This window comes from Neodiprion virginianus, chromosome 7, assembly GCF_021901495.1.
Source record: "Neodiprion virginianus isolate iyNeoVirg1 chromosome 7, iyNeoVirg1.1, whole genome shotgun sequence".
In the NCBI taxonomy this organism is placed as follows: domain Eukaryota; kingdom Metazoa; phylum Arthropoda; class Insecta; order Hymenoptera; family Diprionidae; genus Neodiprion; species Neodiprion virginianus.
The window spans coordinates 22,477,815-22,493,952 of record NC_060883.1 but is presented as its reverse complement, the minus strand read 5'-3'; the positions used below and the strand labels follow the sequence as shown (position 1 = coordinate 22,493,952).

Here is a 16,138-nt window from a genome sequence, read left to right as displayed (position 1 = left end):
TTTGGCGATCGCTTGGACCAGGTGATTCAAAGACTAATCTGACTTCAGCGTTCTGATATCACAGGTCTGGAAAAAAAATATCCGAATTAAACGGGAGTTTCAGACTAAATGAAACTGCAAACACAAGTTCAAGAAGAAACTTGACGTGATTCTTTTCCCGGTTTAAGTGAGTAAAAATTCATAAGAAACAGTACAAAAAAACCTTGTGCGGTTTTTTGGTTGCGTATTTGAAATCGAAAGCGTTGTTTGGCACCTTTGACGGTCGACTCTTTCGGGTAAGCTCGAGGAATGAAGACGCGGAATAAGGTGATACTGGAAGAACAAACTAGCGAAGGAGGAGAATAAGTGGTTAAGTGATTTGCCATACGGCACAGAAAACAAACGAGGTGGAATCGCGGCTTTGCGCGTGTACGTATGCGTGGGTTTTCCACGGGGTGCAGGGAGAATTCGTAGGAAACCAATAAGTCTAATGGAACCCGGTCGTCGTCGGTCCCGTTTACTCCTGAGAATATCCCGGCAAATGTAAGTCGAATCAAACGCAAACGACCGGCGAACGTTTTCGCTCCGTATAATTTACGACGAGCCAACCAAATGTTTTCGGTCACTCCTTATTCTATGCCGCCTTTTTTCTTCCCCTTCTCATCCCTCCTCTATTCTCACTCTACAACGATTCGGGACGACGGTAGTAGTACAAGAAGATGCCGACATTCTACCGACACTTTAGACGCTTCACAGCTCAGACACAAACCCTTTTTTCCGATGATCGATAAAGTCAACCAGAGTGAGGATAACCTCTACCGGAAAAAAAGGGTTTATGCCTGAGCTGTAAAGCGGCCAAAATGTCGGTAAAATATAGGTAACGGGATCTGTACGCAAAATTCTCCATACATTACTACTGACGACGATATGAGAAGTATAAAAAGAACTGTTTCTCACCACCATCAGATGGTGACACTAAGAAAGTCCAGTTTTCTGGATAGACTGTTAGTTTCAACCAACTGTTTAATGTAACTTGGTGAACGGAAAGGAATTCATTTTTACCAGTTTCGTTCTTATTATACCAGCCTCTTTCTTTCCTTTCGTAACATTTCTTCGAAACATTCGGGGTTGATATAATATCCATCGAGTCTTTATCGGTTCGTGCGTATATTAAGAAAGTTTTAATTCTTCCCCGGAGTAAATTACCCTCGACACGAAGGTGATATATTATTCAGAATTTATTCTCGATAAACCGAGAAGAAAATCTTTGCTTTACCTTAAGTCACCGAAGAACACCGGTTGTGATTCGGCAATATTTGTTCCAGGATGTTTTAGGTAACCCCGATGGTATTTGTTAGCCCGATAGCGATCTCGGTGTATTTCGCGAGGCGAGAACAACGAACGCCATTTGCGTTTGTTACTTTGGGTGCAAACGTGCCGTAGATACAGAAACTGCCGAGCCTTTGACTGCTGTTGCGAAGCAGATAGCGGTTGTTATCTCGATCCACCCTCCCTCCCCTACGAAAAACGGTTTTGTTACACCCCAGGTTTGCAGGATGTTTGCGATTGAAGGAAAAAAAATGTTCGCAAAACCTAAACTCGTACTTCTCGAACGTGACTCTGTGCTCGAAGGTTAATTGCGAAACATTTCTGCCAAGGTATAAACATGCAAGAACCGAAAAAGATGAAAAAAGAGACGGAATTGGCGAGAATGAAAAATAACGAACGCGCCGAGTGATTTTCGTCGGTTTTCGTACTTCTAGCCGCTAATCTACCGACTGCTTCTGCTGCTGTTAGTTTAACGAGGTGAAAACCAAGCCCTGCGGTATCTCCTACCCTCGGTACAGATTTTTAAACCACATGTTCGCTGGCTTAACTGATTTCTTTTTTATCGCCAAAAGTTGGACCGCCGCCAGAGGGAATCCGGTGATTCCGATAGCAACGAATTGAACTACTGGCTCGATAGGAATCGGTCTTTTGTTACTGCTGCTCGTACACTCGGTACACACTCAACAACGCGAAAAATATCTCGTCCGAAATTTTTTTCAAATTTTTTTTTGCTCGTTTTTTAAAGTTTCAATTTTTCTCCCGATTGAAAATCGGTGCATCCAGGTGTTTCCTCGCTCACACCGTAACTAGCACTGCTTCCTGATATTTCGTATATCAGGTTCAGAAATGTCGAGGCTTACGAGTTCGGCGGAAGATCGATGCCAAAAATAAAGTCAACGTTATTGGTTCTAAAATAGGCGACAGATGAGTAAAAGTATTTAACGTATTTAAAATCGATTTACTTGGTAGGTGTTTTATATGTTATACCATATACATAGACGGGAAAAGTGGTAACGAGTAGAACTTCACAGGTCACTCAGCTTTTGGGCTATTTGTTGACTGTCAGTTTCCTCGATCATGCGCGGTTAGGATAAAAAAATGTCCCGGCAGGTCCACTCAAATTTTGGTGGTTTATTTAATAATTTTTTGATGTATTACTAAGTGAAAAAAAAGTACAAAGTACAAATTTAATGTTGATATGACAATTTAAATGTCAATATTACAATAATTTGTGTCATATTTACTAACAGAAATCTAAAAAATGACACAAACATAAAGTGGATCTGCTAGAAAGTTATGTTCAATTAAATTTTTCTAACAGTGTAATTATCCGTTTTTGGAACACCATCGCATCTCGCGAATAAGTGAACAAAGTGTTGAGACAATATTTGAAGAAACAAAAAAGTGATGTAAAATCGTTTATAAATTCACATCCACAAAATTCAAGAGTTTTCTTGAAATGTTTTTATTTTTTTTTCCCCTATCAAAAGATCTCCACTTTTCTCACACACACACATATATACATATATATATATCCTACTTGAGAGGAATCGACGGTTTTCCATTCACCAAGGATTGTTGTTTCAAATCCCAAGCTCTCTCGACATCGGAATCACGGAATAAATAAACAAAGTCGAGCCTTGTAGCGCGTAGCAGCTTGCAGTCGATAAAATTGACACCTTTATACATCGAGTGTGTATGTATTTCCGGCGTCCCATTCCTCTTTTGAAACGACGTGAATCCGCGGTCGAGGAATCTCCCGTATCGCTGTACGTTTGGTGTAAGAAAACGGAGGGAATAAAACGGTTTGCCCAAAGCGCGCGAATCAATATTTACAGATTCACCCACCCGCGCTCGTAAACATTGGCCAAAGACACGGGGGATGAGAATGAAGGAGAGAGAAGGAGAGAAAGAGGGAGAGCTGAAAGGGTGGGAGGCGTCTACAGTTAATAAGATTCTAGGGATAGGCTCGTCGTCTATACATTCGTTTCCTTCCTCCAAAATCTTCCAAGGAAAACGTCTCCTGAATATTGACCGAGTGTCTTGCCTTAAGTTTGGTAATCTCGACTTTTATATTGCCTACCTTCAATCCTCCTTCTATTTTTATTTATTTACTCACTTTGTTCATTTCTTTTTGTTGGGAGGAACGGAACGACAAGCCGAACACATTCCGAAATTCTCACCTCGTTCCTCCGTTTTTCGGGACGGAATTAAAAAAATGAAAAAAAAAAAAAAAAAGAAAACGAAACGGTCGAGCAACCCTTACTGCGAAGTTTCTCGACGCTTCTACGATTGGCCTTGTTTTTCACTTCGATTCACAGAATCGGTTTTTTGGCCATGATCATCGTGCGGTTGGAATGCAGTTGTTTGAACAATCCGGGTTTCAGTAATTTTGTAAGTGAAAAAAAAAAAAGCGTTGCGCTTGTACACCGTTACCTTCTAGTATATATGTATCTAGGTACAACTTATGTATGTACGTACACCGTTTTTGGATAAATTTATTCCGATTGAAACTGAGTCTAACAGGGTGTATTTTTTGCCCGCAAAACTTGATTAAATCTAGACCAGGCTTTTAAACCACCGCGAGTGCAAACATCGCTAGCTCCCGTTTGCCGTTACTGTGTTTACCCTTTTATTGTGGGTGGAAAAAATTTCACAGATGAAATCTCGTCTCCGAACTTTGACGATTTTTTTTTATTCTCGTTTCTCTGTTTTTACACCAAGGTTTTTTTTCTTTCTTTTTTTCTTTCTTTCTTTTTACAATTTACACAGTTTTAAAATCCGGAGGGCTGTTACTTTTTCAGCATTATTCGCGATGTATTTCACTCTCCCCCAGATACTTTCCGCTCTCGAATAGATATTCACAAACGAATCGGATTTATTAGACCAGACGGTTTATTATACGCTTCTCGCGATTCGAGATACAGGGAAGGAAGAAAAGAGCATTCGTTTGAAAATTAATCACATTAAGAAGAATCTCAGGAAGTAATTGCAGCAAAAATCAGATACCAGCTCGAGGTTGGGTCCCGGCGTCAAAGCGAGATGAATAATTAACTTCATTACTTTTTCAATACCACCCCCCTCCCATCTGCCATAGGTTTCGCGGACGACGAAGGGGGGGCCGGAGTTTGACTTCGAAGAGGGGAATTATGTCACGAGAAGAAGAAGAAGAAGAAGAAGAAAAAAAAATTAACAAAAATAAAAAGAAAGAGAAAAAAAGCAGCGTTGACTTCGTTACGTCGCTCCCGATTGTACGATATTAATATAGTGTAATTAAAAGCTAAAGAACAAGTAACCCTGAGAAATCTTGGCGACAACTTTGCTCGAAATTCATCGAGTGTGTGTGTAATATTACACATGGCAGGTAATATGCCGCAGAGGATATATGTCGTGAAACGTTCCCGTGCCTTACGACGCATCCTGAGCTGAATTTAGAGGCGAATAAAGGCTCGAATTTAGTACAGTGTATAAACGCTCCGCGACTGTTGTCCGTATCCACGTGTTTGCAGGTTTATTTCATTGCTTAGAACGTCTGGTATTGCATTCGTTGCAAGCGAACGCGTCTCCGGCGTAGCTGTGGAAAGTCGCAGTTGCCTTCGAAACGTCTCTCGCGGATATTGCCAGACTGTGAGTTGGAACAAGATATCACGCGGAGAAGGTTGACTGACTCTACTGCACCCACTACCCGCTATACATCTTGTGCATATTTCACACCACATCGCCCCGAGCGATTCACCTGCCGCATCAAAACCGCCGTTAAAGAGGGGACCGCTTCGTCCTCTGACGCGTCTTACTCATTTTCATCGCTCTACCAGACCTGCGGCTTTAAAGCTGTAAGGGAGTAAGGTACCCGGGGTGGCTCACACACCTGGAAAACCTTGAAACGTCAGGGTGTTTAAAAGGGCTCATGGGATAAACCTGGAATTGTCTGGGGATTTTTAATTTGGTAATGGAAATAACTGAAGACATCAGTTTTCCATCGTGAGAATTAGAAACGATTTTTTGAGGTACCAAGTTTACTTTTTTTTTTTTTTTTGTACATTATATACATTTTTCTTCAATTCGAATTGAATTTCAACCGAGTACAGAGTTAATAAGCTGAACCATTCAGGTTTTAGTAACCCACTAGAACTGGGAAAATTGCCGGGAAAACTAGGTTTTAAGTCATGTAAAGCCTGGAAGTGTCGTGGAGTTTTTTTCCAAAAAATTTTTGGTCACCCTGACCGCAGAAGTTAAGAATAGTAAAACCTTGGTCTTTCCCGTTCATGCGGAAATTTCCTCATACCTACCTTCTTTTCCACTCACATTGTCGTTTCGTTGATCGTTTACGCGTTGATACGTCGATTGAAATAAATCATAATTCTGATTTCGTGCAGAGCAGTAATTACGATGAAAGGTCAAAGGTATAAATAAGATTTGATAACAAGATGAAGGAAAAAATGCGCCACCGAATTCACTACGTCTGACTTGACTTTTTTCAAAGATACGCGACTTATTAAGTGGTCGGTCGGCTGGTCCGTCGGCGTGTCGTATCAACTCTTGCAGCCAGGGCACAGGCAAGGGTCGATGGCACTTGAGCTGCACTAGAAGCCTGGGAGGCGCGATATCAGCTGTAGTGCTTGCCCCCCTTCACCCCCCTTCGCCCCCCTGCACCACATCCACCTTCGCGGGGTTTCGAAAGCCCTGCACCTTGCTTCCGCAACGTCACACGTCGACTCTCCTCTCATCTCATCTCCTCGTCTCCTCATCTCGACAATGCACTCAAACTCGGCCTCAATACCCGGCCCACACCTGCCTATCCGTCTATATCTTCTACCTGTGCGCTCCGTCAATCGAGAGCTCACCTGATAACGTTAGGGCGAACGTTTCAAGACCAAATCGTTCCTCTATCGGGGAAGGTTCTTTTTGCTGTCCACACGAGGAGGCGCAGTTTGGCATTTTCAAGGATTCGAGTTCGTTGCGCCGAATATCGTTGAAAACCAATTTCTCCTTCGCCTTAGTACGAAGAATTTCATGCAAATCCAACCAACGTCTGACCCTAACGATTTTTTATTTTGTGTTTAAAAAATGTTCCGCAATTGTCCCAATTCTGAAACGGTATCCTGAATTTTTTCAGTTTCTTTTTTTTTTTTTTTCATTTGGTTAATTTTGAAACCAATGATATTTAGACAAATTAACCAAGCGATGTAATAGATTCAAGACCAATATCTTCTCATATCACATCTTCTATACCGTCTGTAATTTTCGTGAAACGTCATCACTTGTTAATCGCGAATTAATTCTTTCTTCTTCTTTCTGTTCAATTCGGTCGACATCGTCGTATTAGCTTTAGCATTCGACCGTATAAAATACGAATTTGAAACAGGTGTTTGTATTTTCATTCTCGTTTTTTGCACCAAGTTGAATTGCGGCAAATAATTGTTTCACCAATTGGCTCGACTACATCGTTTCATTCAATCCTATACACCAGGACTATTTTCACTCTCCGATGCAGGCGGCGGCAGTATACCTTTACCAATTATCGATATAATACCGCTCGATACTCTTCGGTTTGGAAAAAAAAAAATTTTTGTTCAAAGTTTCGGGAAAATTCCCAGGCTCTCCATAGAAACTTGCCGATAAAACAATAATATAATGATTGCGGTTATACGTCAAGAGGCGAAATATAGGTATAAGGTATGTAATATTAATCTAACTAATTAATTACCGAGTATTCGCGGCTGAATGACTTTTCTCGTTCTAAATTCCGTCTATGTCTAATATATCTGTAGATATTCTTGGCTATAACTTTGCGATAACTCGGCGAAAAACAAAAAAAAAAAAACATTTCCTTCAGCGACAAAGGCGAAGATGGCAAACTGTAATGCTATGTGTATGTGCATATATATATATATACATATATATATATATATACCATGTCGACAAAATAATGCAATTTGTCGTGGAAAGGAGGTGAAGGGGTCAGTACGGAACTCCCGGCTTGCAGAGGGGGACAAGGGCAGCATTATTTCAGTGAATTGGGCGGATAAATCGAGTGTGAAGTTGACGAGGGTAGAAAACCGATAACGACCTGCACCCTCCCCCTCCCCCTCCCCTCTTTGCCGAAGGAAATAAAGTTGTACGTACCGAATGGAAAATTCGTTTTACATTTCGTTTCGTGTCATTTCACTCATTTCATTCAAACTGCATGTCCCACACACGTTTTTCCTTATACGTATACGTGACGTTATGTTATTATGTATTCTGTTTGCGCGTTCTTCATTTTCCGAGGGTTGAACATTTTTAACGAATGATGGTAATTTGGAATAATTTAATAATATTGACAAACAAGTAGGAGAGTATCAACGAAACTCGAGATCAATTTTTAATTCAACGATTCAATTCTCGGGGTAATTTTGTAAAACTAAATTTAACAAATCGCACATTCATCTGTGATGACAATTTTTAAGGGAAGCTTCAAATTTTTCAATGACGATCACTCGGCTTAGTGTATTACATTTGTTTTATAGTTGGGTATTGGAGTTGATATTTTTTGCTATCAAGAGAAGCAATATGTCGGATCCCATAATGCTCGGAATTCGGAAAAGCCCATGCATGCGAATTTCAGAAATTACGAATACCTGCTGTCTCTTTTTCTTTTCTCTCTTGCCTTTTTTTTTTTTTTACGGAGCTTTTGCGCCAGGTTACAAAATTCGCGAACCTTCGTCAACTTCTCGGAAGATGAACGATGTAAAAAAATTTGCGACAGTTATAATTCACGATTTATTTTTATTCCACTTTCTTCTTTTTTTTCGTACAATTGCTCTTTTTTAAACAAAAAGTGGGAATTATGTCTTGTATAATATAATACATCGGGCCCTCGTATTATATAGGTAACAACGCTCTTCCCGTTTCATTGTTGCGGAATACAACGTCGTAATTTATGTAATAAATATTCGCTGGGCCTGCTGCAAAACAAAAGCTCAGGCTAATAGGACAAATATTATTGTGGGAATTATTTGAAAGAGTGAGAAAAAAATGTATGTTTGTCTCCTGTTTCTTGCATCTTCTTCTTGACGGCTTCTTATCAAATTTTCGGATCTCATCTAACCTGACCCTCATTCTCGAAGAGATACGGCTGGCATTTTTTTCGAATTCATTCGGGACAGGGTGCAAAAAAATATCGATAAATAAGCGAAGAAAAAGGAACGTAGAACAAAAAATCACGAAGACTGGTATAGAGGAGCATCGATTTCACTCTGTTAGTTGGTTAATCCATCAAAGTTACCGATGCTGACAATAACTTTTTGAGGAAAGACGATGCCGGGTATTTTCTCGCGGGACGCAAACTTTCGTGAAAGTTTATGCCGTTTCGTGAAATGAGAATAGAATCAGCAATCTTAACTTACAGGTATAAACTGCAACTACCTGGAGTATAAGGGACACGGAGAGAGAAAGAAAAGTCGTCGCAATTCCCGTCAGAATCGTAGATTCTACCTGTGTACTCGACGACGACGACCTTTAAGAGGCAAAATACGTATGGGGGAGAGGTGGGGGATAACTGGATGAGGGAAAAAAGGTGAAACGACATCCTTGCGGGAGAAACATGCGCGAAACTCCCGATCGTAGATCTCAGTTTACATCCGGGGAAAAATTTTTGCAACTCCGCCGAGAGTTCCGAGTAATATTGGCTCGAATTTCATACACTCGGATCTGGGAATTCGAACTGAAATTGTGCTCGATGAAATTAAAATCTATACATGTTACGCGATCTTGTCGAATATGCTTAATTGATCTGGGAAGATAATTAGCCGAACGCGAAATAAACGTAGGGATAAAATGAGCGCAATATATTGTGTGGTCAACAGTTTTGTAATTTTACGGAGATTTGCTTTTGGACAAAAATTAGTCTGTTAGTATAGTTAGGTTTAAACGACTCCTGAAAAATGTCCGTTTTCGTCTGGAAATATCAGGGAATTTGATGTGATATGTCATTGACGCTCTAGGCGCCCTGAATTATCGTACGCTTTTCTCTAAAATCCTTATATTTATTCGCCAACTATGAAATTCATACATACGTATAATACAACATATGTTTACTTATAATACAACAAGAATTTCATTAAATTTCAATCGTTCTATCGTTAAATTATCGTTGGCTAAAATGTATAAAAGGAGTATTTTAAACGAGTATTTATGCCCCGCCCCCCGCAAGTTGTATATAAAGCTTTTATGTATAGAAACGACGTAACGGGTTCGAGTGACAAGGAGGTAACGGATTTAAGATACCCAGTGGACTGAAAATCCTTGGGCCTTGTATCCGTCCGTCTGTTTTTGGCATTAACATCGACGCCGAGCTGTCAGAAACCGGAGACAGAACTTTGCTCGAAATAACGAAACACTCGAGAAGCGGCGAATATGGGGCGGGGTTTAATTTCCGAATTTGAAAAGTTCCCAAATCGTCTAATTCCGAATTATTTACTGGCGAAACTTGAAACAAAGAAATCAAACTTTGTAGAAACATCGAAGTTTCGAATGGTCCGAAACCCGACGGCTCAAAGTTCCGAAATTCTAGATTCCGAAAATTCAAGTTTCGATAGAACAAAATTCGGAAAATTAAAATGTACTCACACAGCGTGGTTTACTCTACGATTGGGTGTGAAAAATAAAAAAGACCGAAAATCGGAATGGCCAGGATTCCGAATGTAAAAATATGGAAAATCCAAAACAAATAAAGATCAAAGTGGTGAAATTTCACCAAGCCAAAAATTAACGGAACTGGAAATCGTCGATCATTTGGATTTTCGATGTCTCAAATTTTGAAACTTTCGCATTTTCGCACTTTCAGAACTTTGACTCGTTGGAGTTACGCCATTCCAAAATTGGACGTTCCATCAAAGTTTGATTTTCTTAATTACAGTTTCGCCAGTAAAAAATTCGGAATTCGGCTCTTTCGGATCGTTTCAAATTCGGAATCTCAACCCCATCGCGGGAAAGTATTAAACCAAACGCACATTCCTCGGATACGGTATTTTTTCAGGAAGAAGTTTCCACCGTTTTCGCATCCAGCATCCTACTCAAATAAACCTCGGCTAATATTCAGCGTCAGTTTTTCCACCAGCCTCCACCTTCAACCCTCGACGACCTTCCGTTAACCCAGTCGAGGGTGTCTTCGGGATCTCCGATGTTGTCTCACGGCCTCCCTTTTTTACCGGTGTCTTTCGCAGTGGCCGGAAATTTCATTTGAGGAGTCCTGGTTTATTAACCGCAGCCCTTCTTCGCCTCCTCTTTATTTTTCTTTTTCCTACCCTCTCTCCCTCTCGCTTTTTTTCTCTTTCTCCTTTTCGCTCAACGACGAATCGCCGCAATAATCGTCAACGGCCAAGTTCGCTGTCCGACTATCACGCGTCTCTGTACCAGATACCGCGATGATGAGATTTTCCTGGATGGAGATTTGCTACGCGCTTCAGCCTCCGGATTAATCTGGCAACGGACTGCTTTGATTATTATTGCAACTGCCCTGCGGAGTCTCTGCAGCTGGTTAGATATATATATATACATATATATGTATATATATCATAGGCAAGAGCAATTCGGCTCGATAATTTGTGTATATGTTACTTACGCTAGGTACTGGATTATTTGCCGATTACTTCGAACCGACGTGAATAACGTGAGGGCTGAAAATTTCGGTCAATTAATTGGGCGCAGTTTTTTCGAATGCAATCCACTCAAGCAGAGTTCATTCAAGCCCAATCGAATTGCAATTTTCCGGTCAAAGTTGGTGAATAAAAGACCTGCGTCATTTGGAAAGTTGAGTGGCCAAAGAACGATACGTTTTATTAATTTTATTGCGATTTTAAAATTAATATCGTGAGCTACGAAGATTTATTTGAAATTTTAAAAAAATAAACAAAAATACTGGGAATTTGTAAGAAATTTAAGATATCGATACTTGGTTTCAAATCGAATTAAAATGGTCGAAAATTTAGTAGATTCTTTTGATTTCTTTCCACGAAGTCACGGTAAAAAGATTTTCTGAAATGCTAGCATTAATTGTTCATTGTGATATAGGTGCGATATTGTATAATTCGATCTTTAACGATGTTAGAATAGTATTTAAAAAAAAAATGTATTTCATTGTCTGTGAATTTGTAGAAAATAGTATTCTGAATAAAACGTTCCCATTGGAAAGTGAAATTAAACGAACCCACTTGATTTTATAACGATTTTAAACAATTCATCGATAATATTCACGCTTCCGTTTATAACTCGATTCGTTTTTTCAGATCTGATCGAGTATTGTTATTAAAGAGATCTTTGCAGCTTACGAATGTAATAATGTAATAAATATTCAGGTCACGTTTATCTGGCAATAAAATTGATTTTGGCCATTAAACCTCGTTAAGAGCTCAAATTCGGGACACGTCGGTCGGTTTCGACTGCGAGTTTGAAAAGCTTGCGGTGTAGGATCGATGCGCGACGTGTCGATGTGTCTGCGTGCGACGCTTGCATCGTACGACGTAAAACGTTGAAAAGTGTAAAAAATGAAAGGCTGGTCGGGCGCGAAGCTAAGGTGGTGAAAAGGGGGAATAGGACGAGGAAGGGCGTCGCAACGGGGCAAAGCGGGTTGGAAGTTCGCGCCACTGAATATTCATATATTGTAATCAACTACTTCAGACCGCGCGGCGAGACGCTGCCACTTTTCCACCGCAGCAGCAACGACTGGCGTTTCGAATGGGGGTGAAAACGTAGAAAGATCGAAAAATGGAAGCGCCGAAATATCCAATTTTCAAAGCCGCGAAAATTAATTCATAGTTCATAAAAATTTTCGAGTCTTGCAGTATGGGTAGGTCGAAAAGAAAAATATAGAAAAGGTTAGAGTATGGAATGCCAAAATTTAGAATCGTCAGAATTCGTCTCGTTAATTGAGCTTTTTGACGATTTCGATTCCATGAATATCGATCGAACCGCAGCACTGTTACGGGGCAACTTGGATTAATCAAAATCGATGAGTTGGAATAGAGATTAACCGAAATCGTCGATTAATCGATTAGTTGGAAAAAAGGGTTGATGAAAAAACTCGAATAACAGAAAAAACGATTAGTCGTATAGAACTGACAGAGACTCTGGATTTTAACCTTTCTATGTTTTTGTCTTTATTTCGATAACCGTACGAATTAATATTTTCGCGTCTTTGATAATTCAACATTTTTTCATCCTTCTATCGATCGTCCATTCCAGTTTTCTACCCCCACCCTGGCATTCGCATATTTTCATCGTTGTATAATATAATTGCATCGAAAGAGCGAGAGAAGGAAACACGTCAGAAGTGAAAATAAGGAATCACCGCCTCTTTTCAAACTCTCGCAGCTCTGCTTTTGCAATCCCTTAGCGTTTGTTCCGTGCAAGTCGCAGCTGCGCTTTCTTTCACCGCGCTTTTAACCCGTCCCGATATATTCAACGGCATTTAAATACGCGATAATGAATATGCACCACACACGCTTTCGACGTCGTTCACTGTGTTTTAAAGCAGGATTAATTTTCACCGCTTGCTAGCTTGACTTGCCTTACAACTCGCGTATACATTATATACATACATACATATACCGAGTGTTTCAAATTTGTCTGGCTTCAAAAAAGTTTCGGTCAGGTTTGATAACTTTCATGTCGCCTTTGTAATTATACGTTGCCTGTGTGGCTTGGAAAATGTTTCTCATGTTTTTCATACCTCGACTCCCTCTATCCTCGTAACCAGGAAAGAAGAGAAAAAAATTAAGTAATGGAAAGATATTTTAGAATCCTGAATATTAATGAAATCGGACGAAGTTTACAAACTCGGTTTATTGTAATATAGGTTTCCCATTTGTTGTAAAAAGTTATAATTTATAACGCCGGCCGGTCTCTATAATCAAAAGCCCCCCGTTTTGCACATCAGGTTTCAAAAAACTCAAACCCCTTCTATGGTTGTAATAATGATAACGATGATAACAACAAGAACAACACTAATAATTACGGGAATAACGATTGTGTTTCCGAGACAGGTAAAAATTTTCAAATTTAATTTTAAGAAAATCCGAAGAATAATTTCAGTTAATCCTGTTCGATCTTGCCGTCTTCAACTTGAACCCAAAGAGCTAGAATGGAAAGGAATTTTTCTTTTTCGCATCTTTCATCGCTTACCAAGCACCAACGGGCGTTTTACATCTGGATAAAAAATTGTTCAGCCTACGGATTCGTGCTCACGTTGCTTCGCACGCATGTTCAAATTTCGCCTGATATTTTTCCGTACGTTACGTTATTACGAATACGTCGCAACGAGTTCTCCGTTACGCGTATACGCAGAAACACAAGAAATTTTTGCAAGAAGGATCAAAAAAATAAAATGTGACAAGAAATGAAAGAGCATATTCATTTTGTGAATCTTTTATATCAGTTTGCACGCAAATTACATACTAAATCTTTGGTTTGAATACCTGGCAAATTGAATCGCCGAAGACGACGACGTTGCGCTCAACTTTTCCTACACAGAAAATTGTCTTGCATACAATTTCTATACTCGACTCTCTTGAGATCTTGCTATTTGACTTGCACAATTGCGGAAAATGTCGAATTGCCCGTAGAGTTTACACGACGGTGGGAAAATATCTCGTGAGAAAATCGTTGCGAGATGAAGGAAGAAGACAAAAAAGGAAAAAAGTTTTAAAAACATGGCGAATCCTGGGATAAAAATTTCTGCACCGTCTAGCCGTCGATCTCTGAACGAGGCTGTAACAAGCCGATATCTCTAGTGCGCTTGGATTCTAATTTTGGTGAATAGTGGAAGCTGATGCAGAATCTGAGGTCGAAGTATGAGGCTGAAATAAGAATACTCGGAAAGTCGGTGATACCGCTGCGTGGTTTCGTATTTTCAATCGAAAAACGAATCAGCCCTTGCTAAGACGAAAATCCGTCGAACGGTTTGGAAAGAAGAAGAATAAAGTAATGCGATTATTATTTTTTTTTTTTTTTATCATCTAGATAATTCAATGAAACATCCCCGACGGCGAGCTTTTCGAGTATTTTCGATTTTCCCCGCTTCTCAGGGGCTGCGGAAAACCCAACCCACCGATTCCATTGTCCTTCTCTCATTCGTCGTTACCATTATCGTCGACGTTAAAGCGCGGAAAAAAAAAAGAAAGAAACAACTGCGATGACTTACTTCTGCCAAGCTTTGAACTTTCACGTAGGTACACGCGATTCGCGGGAGAAATCCTCCCCCACTTCCCGCCCTTCCGCGTGTTTCATCCGCCCCCCCCCCCCCTCCCCCCTCTCCCCCTCCCAGCCTTTTTTCGTGGATTCTTCATCCTGCCCAGGGCAAAGATCAAAGCGACGCCGTTTCGTTGATTGAAAAAATTACAACCAACAATGAAAAACAAGAAGCGACTAGTGGGTCGGGAGAAGAAAAGAAAAGAAAAGCAAAGTAAAGTAAAGTAAAGTAAAGTAAAGTAAAGTAAAGTAAAGAAGAGAGAAAGAACAGGAAACGAAGAAAAAGAAGAAGAAGAAGATTCGCCAACGAGGAGGAAATTAACGATAAAGAAGAAGAATAAAAAAATTGCCCGCTTTTTCATATCTGCCTCACGATCCCAAGCTGCATTCTTCGAAGCCATGCTCACAAGCTACAGCAAAGTTACTGCGAAGCTTACTGCAAAACACCGCGGAGTATCGAGCGATTATGCTTTAAACGCGATTTTTATACGTTTTACTTAAGGTTTCGCCGTAATCGGTATCTCTGATTCACATTGCGATATGTAATTATTTCCCGTTGCCGATGCGATGTCATGTATCACGAGCTTTCAGTATGCGCGTACGGTGTAGCAAAGCGGTGGCCACTAATTGCAAGCTGAAAATAATGGGTGCATCGATTAATCGAATCGAAAAAAATAATCGAACATTACTCGACTATTTCGTATTTTTTTTTTTTTTTTTTTTTGTAGTCTCAATAACGGTAAAGTTTTTTTCTTTTTACAATTTACAGTTTGATTGAAAATATTTTTCAATTTCAGGTGAAACAATATTCATTTATATATCACTTATTACATATCAGATAGGTATCTCAGGAAGTAAGACAACGATAATAATTTATAATCCAATCAAACGAATCGACATTGTATCGCATAGTTCACGGGATTGAAAAATAAGAACCGATAATTTTTTCTACAATTTCACCTACTCGACCATTTTCCATCGTCTTTCTTTCTCGGCGTATCTTTCCCTCACCCTTAAATCGCTACTCCTCTCAACGAAGTGCACCCAGTTTGTGATTTTTCTCATTCTCACTTGGCGCTTTTCACTCAACCCCGTGCACTTAAGCCCCCAGTTGCCTCGGAGTCCGGCAGCTCGAGTTGCAGTCGTCTACGGCGCTACTCCGGGAAACTGAAATGGCTTAACAACGAGTCGAGGTCGAGGTTCGACCGCTGCTTCCTTATAGTTATACGTAGTTACCTTACCCCGGGTTGGACGGATTCGTTTCGAGTAGAAATAACGGCGCGCATTAGTATCAGTGCTCTACGGAATTACCGGAGGAGAATGGCGAGACGGGGTTCGGGGTTCGGGGCAAGCCGCGGTCTTGCCAATTTGCAAAACCACGCCGTATACGCAAACCGCCAAAAACGAACACAGTATGCTTCCGCGTTACAGAGTTTACCGGCCAGTATAGGCTGACTGAAAATTAATTTACTTCCATGCCACAGCCGGGCAACGCCGCTGTTGCAATTTATTCTATGCATCGTGCGCAGCGTTCTCTCGGACTGAAGAGTTCTCACGGTTGCATCGCAATCTGAATCGCGGGGCTTCTCCATTTTAACCTGTT

The 16,138-nt window shown here is 40.3% G+C and overlaps 2 protein-coding genes across 12 annotated transcripts in view; both read left to right on the top strand.

Annotated features, from left to right (window-relative positions):
- The window catches only part of LOC124309536 (dystrophin, isoforms A/C/F/G/H-like), a 306,902-nt gene that overhangs the window by 178,250 nt on the left and 112,514 nt on the right, over positions 1-16,138 (top strand). The window lies entirely within an intron of this gene.
- Positions 1-16,138, top strand: part of LOC124309544 (sialidase-like) — a 44,679-nt gene that overhangs the window by 18,719 nt on the left and 9,822 nt on the right. The gene's annotated exons all lie outside the window — the stretch shown is intronic.